This window comes from Furipterus horrens, unplaced genomic scaffold, assembly GCF_987537825.1.
Source record: "Furipterus horrens unplaced genomic scaffold, mFurHor1.1.pri manual_scaffold_4, whole genome shotgun sequence".
In the NCBI taxonomy this organism is placed as follows: domain Eukaryota; kingdom Metazoa; phylum Chordata; class Mammalia; order Chiroptera; family Furipteridae; genus Furipterus; species Furipterus horrens.
The window spans coordinates 136,538,223-136,561,606 of NW_028327174.1; positions in this window are offsets into that span (position 1 = coordinate 136,538,223).

Sequence of the window (23,384 nt, forward strand, 5' to 3'; positions counted from 1 at the left end):
TTTTCAGCAGATCTACAGTTAAATTTCTCTGTATACATGAAGAGTTTAATGTTATCAAGGTAACTTCCACCTAAATTCAGAAATGTCCATTTGTTCTGAGTAATTTAAATAACAATGTAAGGGATTATAACACAATCTGATTCACACAAGAATTGCAGTCACAAGAGTTGCTGAGAGTTAGCAAATTTGAACTGCAGCTTCAAACTCTTTGAAAAAGAAAAGTCCTTTGACACTCACATTCAAAACCAGGATCAAGCTCTACAGCCCATCCAGATTGTGAGTTTCTTCCATCCAAACATAAAATGACCAAATACTTAGGAGAGACCCTGTGAACTTACCATCTATTTGTTCTGAGCAAATTAGGCTATTTGTTCACTGGTGTGAAGAAAAAAAAAAGGAATTACTCAAAATAAATTCATGGAGATTAGGATGGTGTGCAAATGCTGACATGGACTCGCAAAATAGGCATTGTTCTCGCTTCCTGTGTAAGTGCCAAGTTCTCTGCCCAGTGCGGATAGTTCTATTTATTGGTGATGTAGTCATTATTTTACCTTTTCTACTCTCTACAAGTAATTGAGACAAGCTACCTTAAGAACACATATATGTCAGGTCCGCTTTTAAATATCTCAAAGAGAGACTAAGAACCAGAAAGAGAAGGTAGGTTAATGTAACTGAGAGTTACATTTAGCACTGAACTTCTTGGCAACCAAGGCTAAAAGAGAAACATTATAAATTATGTAGTCACATCATCTGATAAAAGGATAGTTTGTTCTTTGGAACTCACACAATTTTTCCTGACATCAAATTCCAAGAGAGACTTTTCCCAAGGACATATAAGTAATGGACAATATTAAATGAACAGATGGATAGCAGTTTTGTAAAAGGTATAGAAATTTATGCTGCAAATCATTCTCTAGTTTGTCACATATTTATTTGCAACTGTGTAGCATTAGCCCCTTCCCAAATAACCCAATATAACAATTATAAACACATATTAAGCCACAATTCTTCAAAAAACATTGCGTTAATGCCTACAGGAGTGCACTATTTTTTATTTAGACATTGGGGTTTATGGAGGATTATACTCTCTCACATTTGGGAGACAGATATAGAGCTTTCGGTTTTTTTTAATTCTATCAAAAAAAGGTTTCAGAAACCCTTACCATCTATTACTGCTACAATTTCAAAAAAGAAAGAAGGAAAGAAATATATTGACGCAAGGAAGGTAAGAAGGGCATAACTTCAAAATAAAGAGCAGTCCTCTAACTTGAATATAAGAGCTTTTTAAAAACCTGGCTACATAATTCTCAATTTTTCCCCTTTGCAGCAAACTGCTGACAGCAACCACAGATCTCTTCCCCAGACTCCTTGTCACCAATATTCCAATCCTGTCCAGTGCTCCCTATTGGCAAAGCTTCAGTGTGAGCTGTCGAGGAAAAGGAAGAGATTTAAAGGACCCAGATCCAATTTCACAAAGCAGGCCAAAAAGGTTGATTTGAGAGCTAAGAGGGAATAAATTGGTAACTGACATATCATCCTCCATATAAGCCCTCTTCCAAATTCATCACCTCTTATCATTCCCTGCAAGGCTCACTTTACTTAAGCACGGGGAGCACCCCAGGTACACTCCTGCCCCAAGGGTTTGCCTCGCTCTCTTTTATTGGAGTACTTGCCCCTCATCACTTTTCAGGTCTTTGCTCAAAAGCCATCCTCTCAGTGATGGAGTCCTTGGCTACTCTAACACCCCTATCTCTCTCCTCTGCCATATTTTACTCCATAACACTTACTGCCATATAGTAACACACATACAGAGTTTATTCACTTATTTCGCTTTTTGTAGTCTTCTTTCTAGAAAATGTCCTTTACAAGAATGGAGATTCTGTCTGTTTTGTTCACTTTTGCATGCTCAGCACTCAGAACAGTACCTGTCTCAAAGTAAGTACATGATAAATATATGTTTAATAAATGGTCTTTAAAAAACTTAATTGTTTATATACATTTAAGTCAAGAATAATGAAAAAGTGTATGATTCAAAAAATTAAATCATGCATCCATGCAAAGACTTGTATAAGAATGTTTACTGCTTTATTTACAATAGAAAAAGAAGTCTTAACCTATCAACAAGAGAATTGATGTATATTCTTAAAATGGAATATTATTCATCAATAAAAATGAATTAACTACTGATATACAAAGCAACATGGATAATTCTCAAAAACATATTGAGCAAAAAAAGCCAAATGCCAAATGTACATACTATATGATTCCATTTATATGAAGTTCCATAATTGGTAAAACTAATCTATAAAAACAGAAATAAGATAGTTTTTGCCTAGGGAGAAGAGAAAGGAGCATAAGAATACTTTCTGGGGTGTAGAAATGTTCTATATCTCAGCTGGGATGAAAGTTGCTCAGAAGTATATATTACCGAAAATCACCAAGCAACACACTTAAAATGAATACATTTCACCTTATGTAAATTTTACCTCAATGAAAAATTCAGTTGTAATTTCAGTTAAAAAATAAAGTCGCAAAAACAATACTACCCCAATCTGATGATATTCTGTTAAATAAACCAGACACTCATGACTTTCTCATTCATCAAAAAGACTAAAGTAGTGAAGAGGAAACTAAAAGTAATGTTTAAGGGGCAGGAAGTTCCTGGTGAACTTGAATGCACAGCTAAGTTCTGTGAACTGTACTGTCTCTGAACCTAAGTGTACAATTCTGCCTTCTTACCCATGGCCCCAGGGTCTGTGTGGAGTGGGGTACAGGGGCTGGGGGTAGGTGACTAAGCGACAATGCCAATGGCCTGAACCAGCACACAGCCATGCCGGCAGGCAGGGGCACATCCAAAGAGACTGGACACTTGTGCCCAGGCAATGGGATGATTGCTCAAGAGGAGTTGAAGGAGAGGGTGGGTGGAAAGCCTGCATGACCTCCCTGAGCCTTGAGAGACAGTGGCATAATTATTAACCTGGGTCCAGATATGAGGTTTTGTCCCTTCCCCCCTTTCCCCCCACTTCACCCTGATGACACACCCCAATTCAAGGTGGCAGAAAGATTTGTCTCAGCATGGTTCACAGCAAGTGCTGGGGAGAGCGTGTTGGTTTTCTCCATCACCATCAACCTGACCTGGCAAAGTGGGACGAGGGAGGAGCCCGGAATGAAATTTCCCAGAGAACTGAGAACAAAGAATGCCTCTTGGTTTCTGGAGCCCCCGGAGAGTTGCCTGAAGGTCTTAAATAAATGACAAAGGCAGTCGGGAGGCTGCGCTCCAGCGTCTAGGGCAGGAGTTCAGTCCAGCAGACCTGGCTGTGAGCAGAGGTTGCTCTTTAGAGCTCAGGCTTTCCGGCACCACTGTGCCTGGTCTGCTCCCTGCGTCTGATCTCCTTCCCTGCTGGACCTGAGCGCCTCAGGGGCCACAGGGAGGAATTTGCTGCAGTTCTTGCCCCAGTGGAGCATCTTTGGCAGGTGGCCTCTTGTCATGGGCACAGCCTCAGAGCCTCTCCATAAGGACATCTGCCCAAGCATGTGGCTTTGGGCCTCCCTTCTGAATACGGTGGGTTCCCAAGGCCTCCTGGGGTCATGAAAAGTTTTAGAGCATGGGAATGACAGGAAAAAAAAAATGGAATGTTTCAAGAAAATTAATTACATCCAAGATGCAAAATGGATTCAAAGGAGGGAGGTGGTTCAGAAGCTGTTGCTATCCAGGCCAAACGCTAATGAAGTGTCACATGCTGGCAGTAAGGGACAGAGGGCATAGATATGGAAGGAGCAGAGTCATCTGACTCAGGCATTAGCTGGCTGTGTGGACATTAGAGTTACAGATTCTGGTGAGGCTCTGAGCCTCATTACACTTACAAAAAACATGAGGAATACAGAGAGAGCTGGGTATAGTGTGAGTGACAGTGGATCCAGCCTGATAAAGGTTTCATATGCTGTTATCATAATGCTGAATGAAGGGGTGTTATCTTTAGGCTCATAAGAATTAAAGTAGTTTCAGAAGGTTTAAAAAAAAAGACTAAAGTTAAAACCTAAGTTCGAATTTATAAAAGGCAAGATATGATTTTGTTCTCTGGAACTCAAGTCACAAATAAAGTGGCTGAAGGACCAGGTTAAACACATTTGTAGTTGAACAGAGACATGAGGAATCTAACTAAGTTTCCTCAGTCATTAAAAACTAAAAGACATATAGTTCCTCTTTCCTCTTCTAGTATGGCTCTTCCAGTATGGCTCTTCCAGTCCTGTTATTTCTTATGATGACTACTGCTATTCAAGGCTGGGTACAAATACCATATGACCTCACTTACATTTTGAATCTAACGAACACAATAAACTGATGAACAAAATAGAGACAGAGGCATAGATACACAGAACAGACTGACAATTGTCAGAGGAGAGTGGTGTTGGGGCACTGAATGAAAGAAGGTGAAGGGTTTAACCAGAAAATATATATACACAACACATAAACACAGACCACAGTGTAGTGATAGCCAGTGGGAGAGAGGGGAGGGGTAATTGGAATTGGGCAAAGATGGGGAAATGGGGACCGAAATAGACTTTGCTTGAGGTAATGGGCACATGCTGTGTGCAGATGATGATTTATTGAGTTGTACATTTGAAACCTGTATGGTGTGATAAACCAATATCACCCCAATACACTCAATAAAAAAATAATTAAAATATCTATAATTCTTCTTTCCTTTTCCAGTGTGGTTCTTCCAGTCCTGTTACTTCTCATGATGGCTACTGCTATTTAAGACTGGGTACTGGTTAAATTTTTAAAAGAGTCATAGTTGTAAGGATAGTGAATTATTGAAAGAGGTTACCTAGGAAAATGATGGAGTTTCCCTCCATTACTTTGAAAGAAAATGCTGCATGGATAAGTAGTGTTACAAGAGTCTGGATGACCACAGTCTCTCTGTACATTCAATTCTCCTTTAAATTCCTATAATTTTACCACATATTTGTTTTTAATTCTATGTTGCCATTTTTTAGAAGATATATTCTAATTTTTTTGAATTATTGTAGAGTCTTATGTATACAAAAACTTTCCCCAATTATAGTTAAGTTCGTAACTTGCCTGGTCTTTCTCTGTTAGCATTCCACTAGTGCAGACTTCGGCCCATTCTTTAAACAATTGTGACTCATTGTTCCTCTCTCTTAAAGTGTATAATCGATCCACTTACTACACAGTAAAATTTGTCAGGTAGTTCCATAAAGAAAAACAAAGAGAAAGAGAAAATCCAGACTACACTGGACTACTGACATAAGCTGGGCAGAGTAAGAATGAAAAAAGCACTTTGCTTTTATACCCAATAAAAATCACCTCTGTCTCTGGGCATGTTGCTAAAAAACAGGAATAGGAAAAAGGAAATAGAAAATTAAGATGGCCTTCAGGTAACTGGTAATAAAGCAAACAGATCAGTCTCTTTGAAATCAGTAAGAAATCTGTACTTGTTTGCACCACCTTTTGGGCATAAATCAATGTTGGCATCTGAATATAGGCTCTCATAAACCCTTCTTTCAAACATGAAGGATTGATTAGATACAGGCTTGGTCATCACTTAGTCTCTGTCTTTACCAGTGCAGACATCCTACACTAAAAATCTTGTTTACGTGCATTTCACACTGTATTGCTCAAGCTTAGAGGGCCATGGAATTTTCTTTTAAGTATCATCTTTTAACATCCTAGTGAATTGGTGTTGCACTGAACTCCCTTTGTAAATTTCTTGTTTATACAACATAACTGGTTCAATCATTTTGATATAATCAGTTACTAAGCACTTCTTTATCTCACAGCTCACCTATAACAAGGTTTAAATAGGTTTGTTCATTGAATGATAACCATCCTCTGATATAAATTGGAATAGTTAGGTGTTTACCATCAGCCAAGTGATTATAAAGACATATGTTATGAGCTCCCTGTTGAAATTCTAAGTGGTACGGACATTTGAGGTTACAGCTGGAATATTCTGCTCATGAGACCAAAATCTTGGATTTCCTCTTTTTCTGCACCAACTGCATTCTGCCTGTTCTGAAACCAGCATCCCTGACCCTCCTTTGGCATTTAATCAATGAATGGTAAGACAGTGCAGATAGGCGTAAGCATGATGTAAATATCTCCAACTACTTAAAAAAAAAAAGGTAATCACAAACAAAAAAATAATTACGCAACTGATACTGAATTGGCAATGCTGCCTTTTACATTATGCTAGAATATTTTTAATTTGATGTGTATGATGGGCCAAATATTTGCTTCCAGAATTGCTAACGCTCTTAATGCATACATTCTTTTATTCTAAGTTTAGCAAAAAAGAGCAATTATAATTTGAATGGCATAACTTGGTCCTAAATGGTTTCCTTATTTAAAAATCAATAAATTTGTTTCAGAACAGAAAATAAATTTTTGGCACATTGATGGTTTGAGATTGTTTTCTCACTGCCAGAAGTCTTTGTCCCCTTTTTTTCTTTTTTGTCTGTTTGTTTTATGAACTACTGAACAAATTTTAAAACAATATTGTATCTTCTTAATTAAAATCATTTTTAGAATTCAGTTGGGGAAATAAAACCCTATGAATCAAGTGTAATTGAGAATCCAATGTCATTTGTAGCACTACAATTGTTCACATCAATTTGATTTCAAATTCATTTGGGGACATTCTTTAAAAATGCATACTTATTTTTTTCTTCAAGTTTGAACATAGTTTATAAGTGGCTCTATTTTATGGTTTAGCAGAGAGAAGGTGTTTCAGATGGAAGGGACAGTGAGAGAGTGAGAGTGGTGGAGGAATTTTAATAGTGGCATGAAAAAATGGACTTGGTTTTACATTCAGACTTATAGGTGAGAGATATGACAAGGAGACTTTGAATGGTCCTCTCCCTAGGCAGCCAGACTAAAGTACATAAATGTATTTGGTATAGCTGGTAACCAGAATTCATACAGTAAAGCATACACCAGCTATCCAATGGCCTCTGCTTGGTTCTTTGGCTCAAAGTCGCCAGAGTCCCTTTAACATCTAGTTAGGAGTCTGGAGTCCATTGGGTCTGGATGGCCACCACATCACAGAGCTGCTCAGATGAAACTTTTGAGGCCTCAGCGGCCCACAGAGCTGTAGATTCCTAGGAGGGTCACTTGTTTCATTTAATCTTGAGAGATTCAAATGTAGCTGGGGGTTAAAGTTTCGCATTGATAATTCAAGGCCCAACTCTTAGCTGTGTAATTTGCAGCAAGTTATTTAACCTTTTCTAAAAGTCAGCTTCCTGATTTGTAAAATGCAGCTATTAATACTTACCTAACAATGTCGTGGTGAGAATCTAATGAACTAATGCTTACCAAAATCCAGCACGATGCCTCACGACGAGTAAACACATAGAAAGTGCTATTGTAAAAAATACATTAATTAATTTAGGCCTCAGATTCCTCGAGACCTGCACAACAGTCACAGTGAGGTAGGTGCTCTGTTGGAAAACTACTAGATAGAATCATCCATCTCCATTGTTGACTTGCTCCCTCATCAATCACCCATCTGCCCCTTCCCCTAGGTGGCCAAGGGAGCCAATTAGGCCAATATTATTCCAGGTTCTGTTTATTTAGTCCCCCTCTTACATAAAATTATATATATATATATATATATATATATATATATATATACACACACACACATATATATATAAAATCTGTTCAGGAGCTATCAAGCCATGTAATATGAAAAATATGTTGAAGAAGATACAAAATACAAGAAACATTGTACATAGGACAATGATGCTTTAGTCTCCTCTGAAGTAGGAATCTTGGGACATCACACAATTCTTCTATTCACTATCAACTTCCCTGTCATATTTTCCTGAATCTCACCAATGGTCTGAAATCCCTTCCCTTTCAAAGGTGATTTTAGTTTTGGGAAAAGCCAGAAGTTGCATGATGCCAAATCTGGGCTTTAAGGGGACTGAGTCACCTGGGTTATTTGATGCTTTGCCAAAAACTGCATAAGATGCGATGCATTTTGGCTCCTTGCCAAGTGGAGCTCCCCACTCCTGGGTACACCTGAGTGCCCCATTCACACTAGTGTTTTCTAGTCTCTGTGCCTTAACTATGTTGATAGATCCCATAGAATGTAAGACCCCAACTGTGCCCAGAAAACTTCTTTACTTCTCTCTTTTAATGACCATCTTAAATGATACCTTTTCCATGACATCTTTCCTGAACCTACCTACTTGCAACCTGTCTTCTTAAATTACTTTTCTCATGTTTTGTGTTAGGATCATTTGTGTCCTTGTCTTATTTTCCTGTTATAAGTTCATTCAGGGCAGGGATTTTGTCTTAATAATCTATTCTCCAAGCATATAGAATAGTCATTCAAAGTTACATTATATGAGTATTTAACAAAAACTAGTTCAATAAAAAAATGAGAGAAATCATTTAAACAATGGTGGTAATTCAGACCTTCATGATCACATGCCCGGAAAGAACATGAGTCAGCACATCCACCAGAACCACCCTCGGAAGGTTTCCATTTTCCTGTAAGACTCTTACCAAGATAAATTTAATTCTGGTATTTGAAAATACTATTATTTGGATAGCATGGTCCCCATAAACAAAATAACTACTTCATCTGTTGCTTAATCAAAGAAATTATCTGTTCCAGTACAGAAGACAAAATCTAGCTGCTCTGGACTTATTATAGGGCAGGATGTGAGATAGCAACTGAGCAATTTTTACTTTCCATACAAAGTTAGACCCTAATTTCCATAGTAGATGAGTCCCCACTGAACCTCCCCACGTACTGCACTGCAAGCCTCACTTGTACACGAGTTACCAGTGTGTCCAGTTCTGGAGTAGATGTGAGTTCCTCAGCCACAGGCTTCTTCCTCACCTGAGTTTTGTCAGTTCCTGCCAGATTCTTAGTAGGCACTTACTAGTTATTCACAAAACTACATTTCAGGTAAAGTAAAATGTAAGACTCTAAAGCCTGACCTGTGATTTTCTACTGTTACAAAAGATATTACAGATACAATGAGAAAGATCTATTAAATAATAGAATTCCTATTATCTAATTGAATTAAATCAATGTTAATTATCTGGCTGAAAACTGTACTCTGTCTAATATAAGAAAATTCTTTAATTTTAGGGAGAACACACTGAAGTATTTCAGGGTAGAGAAACAGCATGCCTGCAATTTTCTCTTAAAAGATTCATAAAAAAATGTGCATGTGCTTTAACAGTTGGGGAATCTGCGTAAAGGTATTCAGAAATTCTTTGTACTATTCTTGCAACTTTTATGTAAGTCTGGAGTTATGTAAAAAGAACAAAATAGTGTGTGGGGAGGAGGATTCTTTTGAACTGGCTAAGAATCTCTGAGGTCTCCCAACCACCCTTACCTTAGCTACAGTGGGTAAGAGAGATTTTCAATAGCTCTTGACCAAGTACAAAGGGCGCAAAACCCAACAGCAAGGAAAACCCGACCACAAGCAGCTACAATAAACCTGGATTATGATGAGCCTGGGATTCTGAGAGGTCTCTTTCCCAACCATATTTGGGAATCCAGAGCTCCTCCAAGTAAAGTAACCTTCACTTTCTCAACTTCCTCCTAAGCAGAGAATTCCATAAACATGAAGGATGGTAATAATAATGATGACAATTATTATTCACTAACAACTTGCCTTGTGCCAAGCACTGTGCTTAGACTTTTTCACCCATTTTCAAAATCCCTCCTCATAGAATACGTAGGACTTAAATGTTATTATTTTACCCATGTTACTGCTAAGAAAGCCCACATTTTTAAATATTAATCCCAGCTAGTAAGTGGTGTATCCACTCAGGTCCTCCAAGAATCAAATGCCAAGAGGAGATTAATCGTAACAGATTTTATTGGAAGAAACCCCCATAAAAGACAAAGGGAAAATAAACAGGAGTGGGCAGGGTGAGTCTTCAAACAGCGATACTGACAGGTCTGACTCCTTGGGAAGAGAGAGAGGGAAGATTCTCCCCCCATATAAGGCCCCCTAGGCCCACTTCTTGCCCTTGTTCTCAGAAAAAGGCTCTGAGGATTTTTTACATAAATCAAAGTAATCTCATCATTTTAATGTGTTAAGAAACTAGGACATGATGATGACACCTTTCCTTTATCTGGAGAGCACTCCCCTCCATCCTGCAATGTAGTTCTTGTAAATTGCAGTCTTATTTTTAAATTCTGAGTTCATGCTCTTATTTTCCATAAGCACAAACAATTACATTATTTCAGAGATACTGCAAAGTAAGCTGTAGTTCAGCAGATTACAAAATTAATGAATCAGGTTTAATATCTTGCCTAGCCAATTCTTTGGTGCTACACATCAATCTTTAATCACAACTTCATGGATAAGAATATGATTCCAGCAATGCTAAGGCATTAGATCCACATCGGATTATCAAAGATCCCATCTAACATCAGGAAAAGATCAGGCATCATGGGGGTAAGTAAGACCAGCATCAGGCATGGCCCTAAAATAAATTATTTTACTTCACATTTTTGGGCTTTTGTCAAGAATACATTTTCATAAAAATTCATAAAGATATCCATCATCAATTGTATATTTTTATTCTGAACCAGTACTTTCTGGTCTGGTCTTGTAGCCCTTGAAAGCTCTACAAGTTTATATGAAGGCCACGCATCAATGGCTTAAATAACATGCCCCTCAAACACAGGCTTTGTTTTTTATAAAAACATATTTATGTTATGATGATTAATAACATGGGAATAGATCTTAAAGCATGGCTAAGCTGAAGAATTGGTAATATCACTAAAAGCACAGCTTCTAGCATGTAATAGCTTGTAATGTTTCTCTGAGTTTCAAAAGGAGCTTTATATACAAAAAGATTGGGAACCTGTGCAATAGAAACAATTCCCTGTATTATTAAATAATTAAACACTATATAAAGTCCCCCAGTGTCCTTGGGCTAGGCATTCCTTAAAAGTGATATTACATTCTCAATAGATCATTTTAGGTACTTCCAAATCCACATTTAAAATGCAGATCTGTAATTTACAATCTGTAAGATAAATAGCAACATGGAAAATCATCACCAGTATGTTAATTAATGAAACAAAATAAAGGAACTGTGTATTTACTTCTGTATTCCAGAAGCAGAATGTAGATTAAAAATTCTATGGGACCAGATTTCATTTTGGGGATCAAATTTGATTTAGTACCACTCTATTACACCTGTTTATGAATTCTCACAGTACAATATAAATTGGCAACACTCGAAGGTATACAGAAGTGTGAACAGTTAAATTGGTCTTTTTCACACATGTGTGTAAAGCTCTTTGATGTTGCAATCATTCAGAAACCATCCAGTATCAAAAATATATATCAAAAATAAGCCAAAGCTGTTCAGAGAGCACTGAAGATTTTGAAATAACTAAAAGTACTTTTCCAAAAATATAACATCTGAAAAAAATTTCTTCGTTATTCAGTAAAGACTATGCAAACATGAGACTTGGGTCTAAACTGTGCTCACATCTCCATCATAATGAAGCTGCTGCTTCTCCAATCTCTATACGCCAGATATAAAATTGTTATATTACCACTCATCACAAATTACTTCAAACAATTGCATTTATTCTACAAATATTTATTGAGTGCCTGCTATGGGTTTGCCATTGTGCTAGATGCCAGCGGTGTGGCAGGGATGGGTGAATGTCACCAAAAATTCATGCTCCTCCTTGCAGGGTTGAAGTATACCTAGGAAACAGCTGCCCAAACCCCCTTACACCTTAGGTGTCTTTACGTTAGTAGTTCTTATCAAAATATGTTTGAACTAATGTATGCCCCTTCAGGTCAAGGTGATTGATTATAAGTGGGTATTTTCTCTACCTTGTCTTTCCCCTGTTGGGAGCAGAGGACTCAGAGAATCCTAGAGGACAGCGGAGCTACAAGATGTAAAAAGCCTGGGTCTTAGAATAACCATGTGGAGGAAAGCCATTCACCAACTAGGTGAGAATAAGGAGAATTTAACTATGCAAAGAGGGTAAGAAGGGCAAAGGACAATGCATAAGGACGCTCCTACTAGGAAAGTACACATGTGAGGGACTAAAAGAGATTACAACGTCTCCGTTGACTTCAGCAGCTGGTTGCTACAAACCATATGAGACTGAGGCAAGTCATCACAGGCAACACAATACAACAAATTCTGATTAATTTAAAAAGTAGGGCAAAAAATAAATGTATAATAATATCATTGGTATTACTTGTACTCCATTGTTCATTACATTGGGTACATTGTTTTATATATTTTTTAATGTTTTTATCCAGTATGTTTTTATCTAGTATGATCTTATGCACTTGAGATGTCAAAAGTAAAATGTTCAAAAGTAGGGATACAAAGGAGCCTAATTGTTTACAAAATGTTCAAAATCTAATAATTATATATTAGAAAAAATTAAATATGTTTTATCTCCTTTAATTTAGAAGATATAAAATTAGTCCTTGCATGAGCTCCATGGATTCTGTGAATACCCTGAAAGTACAGGCAAAAGTCTGTGGGTTTGTGCATAGATGCATTTTTTAGGATAGATACCTACAGCAAAAATCCAATCCTATGAGATTAAGAATTAAATACATTAGTGTCTAGAAATATTTAAAAGGGGAGAGAAAAAGGAAAGAGAACTAAACACTCCAAATGATGCAAAAAGAAACATTAATAAAATGATGAATTTTAAGTAAACTAGTGTAATTAAGCAAGAACAGGATTTTTTGTTCTGTTTTTTAATTTTTTAATTAATTTGTTTGTTTATTTTTAGAGAGAGCAGAAAGGAGAAAGAGAGTGAGAGAAACATCACTGTGTGGTTGCCTCTCACTCGTGCCCCCAACTGGGGACCTGATGTGCAACCTAGTCATGTGCCCTGACTGGGAATGGAACCAGCGACACTTGGCTTGCAGGCCAACGCTCAATCCACTGAGCCACAGCAACCAGGGCAAGAACGGGGTTTTAAGGACATCAGTCAACAGACCATCCAATGAAGTCAGGATCCTTCCAGTTATTATTTCATCAGTATAAGCAACATATCCTCAGAGGCCAGATTTTATTTTTCATAACAGATTGAAAAAGGAAGAAGTTAGAGTTAGAAAAATTAAGTGCCTTTTTCAGAACTTGTAAGAAATCCCAAAGACTTCTCCAGTTACTATTTTTTCCTTTTAATCATCTGATTAATCCTATAAAATTGAAATGGGTGCCAAGAGAGCCCTTGCTCTCAGAATTTAGAGCTCTTCTGTGTCTTTGAGCTTGATGTTTGCAGTGATTAACTTAATGGGGAAGTTCTTTCACATTAACCAATATCCACATTTTGCTCTACCTTGAAAAAGAACAAACATATTTTTATAACCCCCCAATTGCAGACCAATCAGTCTGAGGGATAATCTTTTAGAATTCTCTGTGATACTCTTTTCACCAGATTTCAGGATCACATTTTCCAACCACGTATCTGACACAAGCAGAAAATAGTTTTTAGACATGACCTTTCTACTTATGTTTCATCTCTTTATTGAAAACTTAGATGTCATTTGCAAGATCTTTCTAAACAGAAGATTCACCTTTTATTCCACACTCAGGAACCTGCTGCTAAATTTAGAAAGGGATGCCTAATGTTTAAATGTTGACAGTACTTAATCAAATTCTAGTAGGTCAAGAAACTACATTTTGTCATTTTATCATGGCAAAGTGGGCTCAAGACGACTGGTTCATCATGCAGGTCATGAAATTGTTTTTTATTATGTACCTTAAGAAATGTAACTGCCAAACTAATTGGCAGATTCATGCTCACTAATTAGCACATTCTCTCCGAGCCTCTAAGAAAAAGCCAAATCATTACTGTCAGAGCAGTCTTGCTCTGAGAAATCTCCTGGAGACCCCTGTGGGAGCAGGCAATGGGTTTATTGAGGGAACAAAGGGGTAAGGAAGTGAAGGGGAGAAGCAACTCCTGGACCTACTCAAGGGCCCATAGGAGCAAGGGGAATGGGGAAGAGGGAATGGGGACTCCCGATCCTCCACATGGGCCCATGGAAGTCACACCCAGACTTCTGCAGGTGCACTTTTTAAACTTGCAAAACAGCATGTTTCGGTGAGGTTGAGTTTGTTGTATTAGCATATTCAATAGATTGTTTGCATCTTGTTGTTGTGTTCCGACCAGGTTTTGTTGTCGGACCAGGTTTACATCCTGGCTACCTCTATATTCTGACAATTACTTTGATATTGTTTGGTGACATGGGTTCAAACACAGGGAGCTGAATGATTTTGATAACTGGTATTAATCAAGTTATGGTTGTCTTATGGGCTCAGATAAAGTCACAGGTATGTTCTGGCAACCCAAAGCCCCAGTATATGGGAGGACCACTTCTCATCTCAACCTGGAACTTGAACTGGCTTCCACTACCGACTTTGGAACATAGAGCTAGTTGCTTACACCAACACCCATTTTTCCCATCTTTCCTAGGAATGGAATCCTGATTTTTAGTTGGGCATATTATCACTCAGAATTTTAAAAATTACCTTTCACTTTATGGGATGTGATCATATGACTAAGTCTAAACAATGGTGGGTATGATGGAATGGCTTATAGCAGACCAACTCTCTCACTGAGAACAATTAGCAAAGTCAAATAAAATAACAAAATAAGTAAATATGAATTTATGTTCAAAGCCATTAAAGAACTGCTAGAACAACCAGAATTAGAGGAGCCAAGATTTGTAGAGGGGGGAAAGAGTGGACAGGTGAGTTGATCATTTGCAATTGCTTTTTCTCTGAGGGTATTTGTCCCTTTCAAGTAAGGGCAAAAGGCTGAGAATCTAAGCCTTGCACACACAGATGGCTTCTGAAGCCTGGCAGATCAACCAGAAGTGATTTTGGTGGTTCCATGGGGCTACAGAGTTAAAATTAGAAGTGTCATGGATCAAGACAGAACATGGTTTCAGAATTTGGTGAACATACCATTCACCAAATTCTGAAACTACACAGACTACAGACTGAAATCTCTGTGATGTCCTCTGAAAAAACTATGAAAACATGTTTAAAAAATAAAGAGAGGGTAAATGGAATGATAAAAATTGATTAATGAAACTTATGAAAATAAAAAATAGATATGTCAAATAGAAGTCTGATATATATTAAAACAAAATATGATAGTAATTATAAATTTGCTGTGAACCCATGAAAATTTCAATAATGTAAATGAAGTTAATACTCCAACTATTGGGAAAGATACACAGTAAACTGCAAACCTGACATTTCTGAGAAGAAAAAAGTGTTTGGGAGAGAATAAGAAAAAAATTTTTATTTTCCAAAATTGGTTATTAGAATCATTCTCAGTAAGTATATGAAGTGTGTCTGGAAGAAGCCCTACCATTGCTAATATAATGAGAATGGTTTGTGTGACATCAGTGTAACCTGGCAGCAAAGGAGAGTGGGTCGGAATGTATGTGTGAACAATGACGACTTCGCTGTACTAGTCAGTGGGAGAGGTAAACACCATTGAGTGAGCAAGCACACTATGTGGCCATGGCATTCAAAATGATTAAGTAGAGCAATGAATCTGCAGCAAATTTTGTGTTAAGCTTAACATTTCTCCATGGAAACTATTCCAATGACTTGGAAGGCCACAGCTATGGGCAACTGGTGATTGGCAACTTCATCACAATGAGCAGGCACTCATGCATCATGTCTTATGCAGAGTTTTTTGGCAAAGCATCAAATAACCCAGGTGGCTCAGTCCCCCTAAAGCCCAGATTTGCTGCCCTGCAACTCCTGGATTTTCCCAAAACTAAGATCACCTTTGAAAGGGAAGGGATTTCAGACCATTGATGAGATTCAGGAAAATACGATGGGGCAGTTAATGGCAATTAGGAGAACTATGTGAGGTCCCAAGGTGCCTGTTTTGAAGGGGACTGAGGAGTCATTGTCCTATATACAATGTTTCTTGTATCTTGTATCTTCTCCAATAAATGTCTCTTTTTAATTTTACATGGCTGGATACATACTGGACAAACTTCATATTTATCTAGCCGAGTAGTCTATAAGAGTAGTCTATAAGTTTTATCCATTTCTTCCTATGGACCTCACACATTTCATGTCAAGGTTATTATATGGTTTTAAAAAGTATTACTGTAATAAGATTCCACTGTTCATTTTGTTTTCTAACAAGTTACTGCTTGTGTACAACAGAGGTATGAATTTTGTCATGGTTTTTCTTATGACCAACTACTTTACTGGACTCATTAAGTGAATTAGCACTCTTTCAGACATTAGGATACTTCATCATCTTGGGCCTAATGATGGACCACCCTCTTTCTACTTGGTTATGAAAATGTGTGATGCTGATGAACTATTGGACCTCACTTCCACCTGTGACCATTAGAGCTGATTGCTTCTTCATGTTCTTGACATGGTTTTATTTTTACTGGGACTGCTTGGCTTAACCACAGTTACCTGTGTTCTTTTCTATTCACAGATTTTTTAAAAATTCTTGTCTTCATAAATAGCCACTTTATTAGCAGAATAAATAAAATGTCCTCATATATGAACTTCATCCACCGGGTGCTCACTCTCACACACCGAGGTCCCTCTGCTCTGGATATCCAAGCTCCCTGTTGTTGGTAGTTGCTCTCCTGACACCGCCTTGCCTGGCCATAAGGGCTCCTGGACCACGTGGAACAATGGTGGGTTGGAGTATTCAAACCAACCTCACCTAGTAGCTGGAACAATCTCTTCCCATTCAGGCCTTCATTAGGATTCATTAGGATGCATTACTGACTCAGGGCTAAGTTTCTCCTTGCTGCTTCCTATGGTTCCAACCAAGAATCTGATCAGCAACAATCTGGTTTCCATGTTGCATGGGCTCCATCACACCTGGTTACCATGCCCCAGTTGCTCCATCATAGTTTCCCAAGCTGTGAAATATTCTGGAGGCAGTTGATTGGTGTGCAGACAAAATAATCTTCTGCCAGGTATGGAAGTTTTCAAAATCCTTAAAATTCTGGTTATTTCCTATTATTCTGTTACATCTCAGAGCATTTAATATATTCTTGTGTGATATAGGAAAATCCAGTAGGGTTAAATGTTTTTTAAAAAATACATTGCTGATGGACTTTTATAAACATATATAGGTATAAAAAAGGAAACCAAAAACTAGCCTACCACTCTAAGTCCCAGATAATTCATGTGGACTTTTTTAAAAATTAAAGTAATATGTGTAATAATTGGCAAGTAAGTAACAGAAGAACAAAACAAAAAGTAAAGTGTACAGTATATTCATTAACTGATTTATTTGCAAATATGTAACTGTAGTTGTGACGGGACCAGAAGTAAATCTCAGATGCTGCAGTCTTTGGCAGTCAGCGCCCTTCTGCAGTAAGTCCTTGTGGTCTGAATCAGAAACCTTATTAAATAATCTTGAAATGTTTATTTCCCACATTATATATTTAAAAAAAAGAAACAACTCTTGTTCTTATACTTGTTAATCATTATTCTGAAGACAAGCAAAACTTCTGTTCCTTCAAGTCAAATACTCTTTATTTAATGCCATCCATTTCTTTCATGGGATATAAAGTGAGTTCCAATTTTATTGCTCATATGCCTTTTAAAAACAGAATATATTTGTGTCCTTTAAACTTAGCAGAGATGAGAAAGAACACTGTATTAGAGTCAAGAACATCTGTGTGCATCTGGTAATGCTGACACTGTCACGGTGGTTTTATTTCAGGCACCTTCCAGCATAATCTATATTTAACTACAAAAAAATGGTGATTATTCCTTTTAGGAGCCTGAAACAAGATCTGGGAAGAACCCAAAAAAGATTACTCAGTATAACTCCTCATATATAGGGAGTCCTTGGGGAACAGAATCCAAATCTACCTGAATTTCCCCCATAGTGCCTAGTATTTAGAATTTGCTCTATAAATGTTCTCTGAATTGACTGAAAAATCATGACTATTCATAAAGGATGACTTACACCTTAAAGATTTTTTCAAATGGATCATAACACTCTTCAGCACAAAAAAAGGGGGCTCCCCAGCCCCTAGCCATGTAGATCAGTTGTTTAGAACATCATCCTGATACACCAAGGTTGTGGGTTTGATCTCCAGTCAGGGCACATACAAGAAGAAAACAGTGCATACATAAGTGGAACAACAAATCAATGTTTCTTTCTCTCCCTCCCTTTCTCTATCTCTAAAAATTAATCAATGAATAAAAAATTTTAAGACATTTTAAAATGGGGATCCCCAGGCTATGATTCAACAAATGAAGAATCAGTCATAGTGTTGGAACTGGAAGAAAGTGGCACTTACACAAGAGAACTCAAAGTACTACACAATGTTATAGGGCAATAATTTTGTTTAAAAGGATATGCCATCCAGAGGCCACAAAGTATAAGAGAAGGTGAGGGGACAATCTACAGTTTGAAATGGCAGACTTCCTCCAATTGCAATCACCACTTAAAAGACTTTCTCATATCCATTTTTATTCAAATATACTACCTTTGTAGGTATAGTAATCCTTTTACATATTGGTGCTCCCTAAAGGATGTTAGAAAATCTAAACAAAATATTATATGAATAATAAAATTAGAAAAGAGCTCCCTGGACTCATAGGAAAAGCTAGAAGATGTTTCTACATTCAGATATTGTCAGGCATCAAGTTCTTACATAAATTTCAAACCTATTGCTTTCCTTTTGTTCCCTATTATGGGAAAGATAAACGACTTTACTGACTTAAATTTCTACATTTATAAATGGTCCCATTTGGGGTATAAAATTTGAGAATGAGGCCAGCAAGTTTGTTTCCAAAAGAAGACAGAATACAAATGCTAAAGAGACTTTTAAATGTTCTGTTTCTTCTCATTTATAAAGGAAAATCTAAAATGAGATACAAGGCATTATAAAAAAAATTAGCATTTTCCCCTGTATTTTCTCTTTTAGGATCTGGCTTGACATCTGATTTTGTGATTACAGAAATGGATTTTCAAATTTGTTCTATTTAGAAACAGGCATCAAAATTTACAGCAAAAATAAACCTCAGAGTTTGTCTCGTCCACAGTCTTCGTTTTGCAGGTAAGAGCTGAGGCTACAAAGAAATGAGGAACCTACTCAACCTAACATCTAGTTAATGACTCAAGTCAAACCCCCTGAATCTTGTTCTGTATGTTATTTCCATGGTATCTCCAGTCTTCACACCATGCTGATGCCACTAAATTCCTTAAAACCTTAAATTCTAGAATTTTGGTTTGGCCATAATTTTTTCAGATAATTAAATTTGAAAAATAAAATTAAATAATATTCTTTAATCTCAATTATCCTAATCCTTAATATGTAACATGCCCTTTTCTAATGTCATATGTTACAGCATCCAAAGCCAGAGTGAAATGAGGAAATAAAAAAGTCTGGTTTAATATTTAGGAACAAAAATTCCTGATTTGTTTGTTAATTATATTAGCATTAATCCATAGTCACACTTTAGAAAAGGCACTTTATGGGGAAGCTAGTAAAGGAAACTAATAAAGCTGAAACCTCAGTGACCCACACTTGCCCAGGACCCTTCCATGGCCCTATAAGTAAGTTTGCTTTTTTGAAGGAGATGGAGAGGGCATAAAAGTGTTTGAACTTGAAGCCACACAAAACCTGGACCTAACAAGGGAAAAACTGTCAAGCTCATAATTTGGATGCACTTGAAGGCATAGGTTCCACGAAAACTAATCATGGTAACCTAATTTATTATCCTTTTTTTCCCCTGGGTGCTTACTAGGTTAGTACACCAAGGTATTGAATTCATTCAGTCATGTAACTAATATTTATTAAGAGCCTTCTTTATGTCAGGCACAGTTCTGGGTTTGGGAATAACACAGTAACACAATACCTGTCCTCACAGAAGAATTCACCATACACGTCTTCATTTAGAGTACATATCCTAAGATGTATTTTTGAATAAGATAAAGTAGTGTGCTTTACCTGATAGCATCATTGGGTATATTTCTTGCTAAGGGAATGGCCAAGCATCAAAGTATTTATTAATGGATTCATATAAACTTAGACAGTAGTCTCTAGAAGAATGGCACAGGGAATGTCAGTCTATGGCATTGTCTTGTTCATTTTTTAAACTAACAACCTGAATGTGAAACACAAGTATTCTTATTAAATATATAGATGAAGATGGTAAGTCAATATGATGCATGACAAAGTGAAGATTTGTCAATATTTTCTATAAAATGTAAATGGACTTTTATGAAAGGCTATTCCATTATTAACACTATACCCCTTTGCTATGTTGTGTTAACAGGTGTCAAGAATAATATGATAGTATGTGTTCAATCACTGTGATAGTCTGTCAAATTAATATGTCAGCTTTAGTAATTGAAGTATTTCTTTTTTGTGAAGTTAAAGACTGACATTTGTGTTAGAACATCATTTATTAAAACCAAATCTCCAAACATGTGAAAATTATTAATGTAATATACATATCAAGAGAATAAAGGACAAAACAATATGATTATCTTTATACAGAAAAAGATTTAGACAAAATCTAACACCACTTCATGATAAAAAGCACTCAATAAACTAGGAATATAAGGGAATTTCTTCAACCTGATAAAGGCCATCTATGGAAAACCCAAAGCCAGCATCATACTTAATGATGAAAGATTGAATGTTTTCCCCTAGAGATCAGAACAAGACTGTTCTTGACACTTCTGTTCAACATAGTACACTATTGAAGGTTCTAACCAGGGTAATTAGAAAATAAAACAAAATAAAAGACATCATGATTTTAAAAAAAGGAAGTAAAACTCTCTACTTAGAAGTTACATGATCTTGTATATAGGATAACCTAAGGAATCCACTAAAAAATTATTAGAATTAATAATGAAGTTCAGCAAAGTTGCAAGATATAAGATAATATACAAAAATTAACTATATTTTTATACACTAGTAATGAACAATCCCAAAATGAAATTAAGAAAGTAATTCTATTTATAATAGCTTTGAAAATAATAAAATACATAAGATTATATTTAATAAAAAAGGTCTAAAATTCATACTCTGAGAAGCTACAAACAAAACGTCATTGAAAAAAATGAAAGAAGACCTAAATAAATGGGAAGAATTCCTTGTTCACAGATCAAAAACAATACTGTTAAGATAACAATACTCTAAACATTCAAACACAGTCTCTATCAAAGTCCTCCCTTGAAGAAATCTGCAAGCTGATCCTTCAATTCCTATGGAAAGGCAAGGGAACTAGAATAACCAAAACACACTTAAAAGTAGCAATTTCCAGGACTCACACTTCTCTATTATTTTTCAACATTAGAAGATGTTTCAGTCATGATCTATTGTCAATATTATTTCTTCTTCACTAAATATCAGTTCTTCATCACTAAAAACAATTGAGTCGTACATTTGAAAAATATGAATTTAATGGTATATGAATTATATATCAATAAAGATTTTTTATCTCAGTTCTTTAATTCATGGAGAACTGTTTTCATTTCTCAAATATTTAACTACCCCCTTTCACAATTTCTAATAACATAATTTCCAAACTACTTAGCTCTAGCACCAAAAGCTGCCAACTGAGATGCAAATACTTCTCTAATTTTAAATTCATAATTCAGAAATGATTGAATACAGTGGCTAATTACCAAATTCAAATATCCAGATTTTTTTTAAGTATTGTTAAAACTCCAGACTTTCTCTCTAACATTACCCTGGCACATCTGTATAAAGTTCAGTAAACTTTTTTGTCAATATATTTCACTGAAATCCTTTTTGTCTGGTGCCACCAACATAAACCTTTATAGTATTTCAGATCTTATTTATGTCAGCTCTCTAAAATTAAAAAATTCCAATTCTCTTCGAAGTATTAAATTTTTCATTTAAAGAAATTATTTTACTATATTTTCATAGAGTAAATGTTTTATCAATAATGATTGAAATTTTACTGTCTTAATTTATGTTTTCCAAAAACTAGTGTTTTCATTTTAATAGATGTTTTTAACAAGCCAGGACTACGAATATAGATTATACTCATATATTTATATGGATACTATTTTTTTAAGTCCTATTAAATATTCATGCCTAAAATTGTCTGTTATTTTTAAGGATTTTCAAGTAACTTTATTTACTTTTTCAAGAATTTGATTATTTAAATTTTTTGTTAATGATGATTATAAATTTTCTTGTTTAAATTATGAGATTTAACACATGATTCTTAATTCAAAAATATTTATGTTTAACATTTTTACTTTTTAATAATATAATTTTTATATAATTTCTTATACTCCAACAGATCTAAATTATTCCTTTTAATTATATTTAACAGAAATTTTGAAAAACATACACATTTTGTTGTCCCTTCATTCTAGGTGTTTGTGTTCAACAGTTTGTTTTAAATCCTTACACTTCAAAACATTAAAATGTACATTTGCACATGAAGTACAACACAGTAACTATAAAAGACCAATAAAAAACAAACTATTTTGGATGGCAGTAGCAACTATAATTCCAGGATGAAAATAAACTGAAGATCCTCCCAAAGCACAGAATGTTTTATAAAGAATACAAAAGCTATCTGCACTGCTTACTGGACATTGGCCAACTGGCTGTAGAGTTACAACTATTTCTCAGAATTGATTATGACAGGTGGCCAATTATCAAGGGTTATTGAGATATTCTACAATATTTCCCTAGAATTTGTGAATTTATATTATTGTTTCTGTTATAAATTAACTTTACTGCTTATCATGTTACCAAAATAAAACTTATCAAGTGGTATAGAAGTATTTCCATATTTTAACAACCAATCTGGCATTAACTGTCTTCCCTAAGTTTGCATGGGCTGCTCTTCATTTCAAGGACATCAGAATTACCCTTAATAAAGAGACTATCTCCAATATAGTCTGATGTGTGCTTGATACAAAAGACTGACAAGACAGGAAATATTTAAGGAAAAACAGTGACTCTTCCCCAATAGTTTTGCTAAGGACTTTGACCAAGACAAGGCTGGAGGCCCATTGGTCCTCCCTGTGGCAGGCAGAATCATCACTGGTTGTGGAAGAAGTGAAAACATCTGTAGAAAAGCATCATCAGAGACTTATCTTCCTCCTCCAACTTGTGAGAGAAAGATACACATGAATTCCCAGAGTTGCCAATAGCAAGAAATATAAATCAAGATAAACAAGAGAGTCATTCCACTCTGAGTCACACATATAATGATGTCCATTGCAGTGTTATTTATCATTGGGAATCCACAAAAGAGTGACGGGGGAATTGTTAAATAAATTATGATTCTCCTTTAATAAAATATTCTGTAGCCCTTTTAAAAAAGTAGTCTTTCACTTAGGTAGTAGTATAAATGT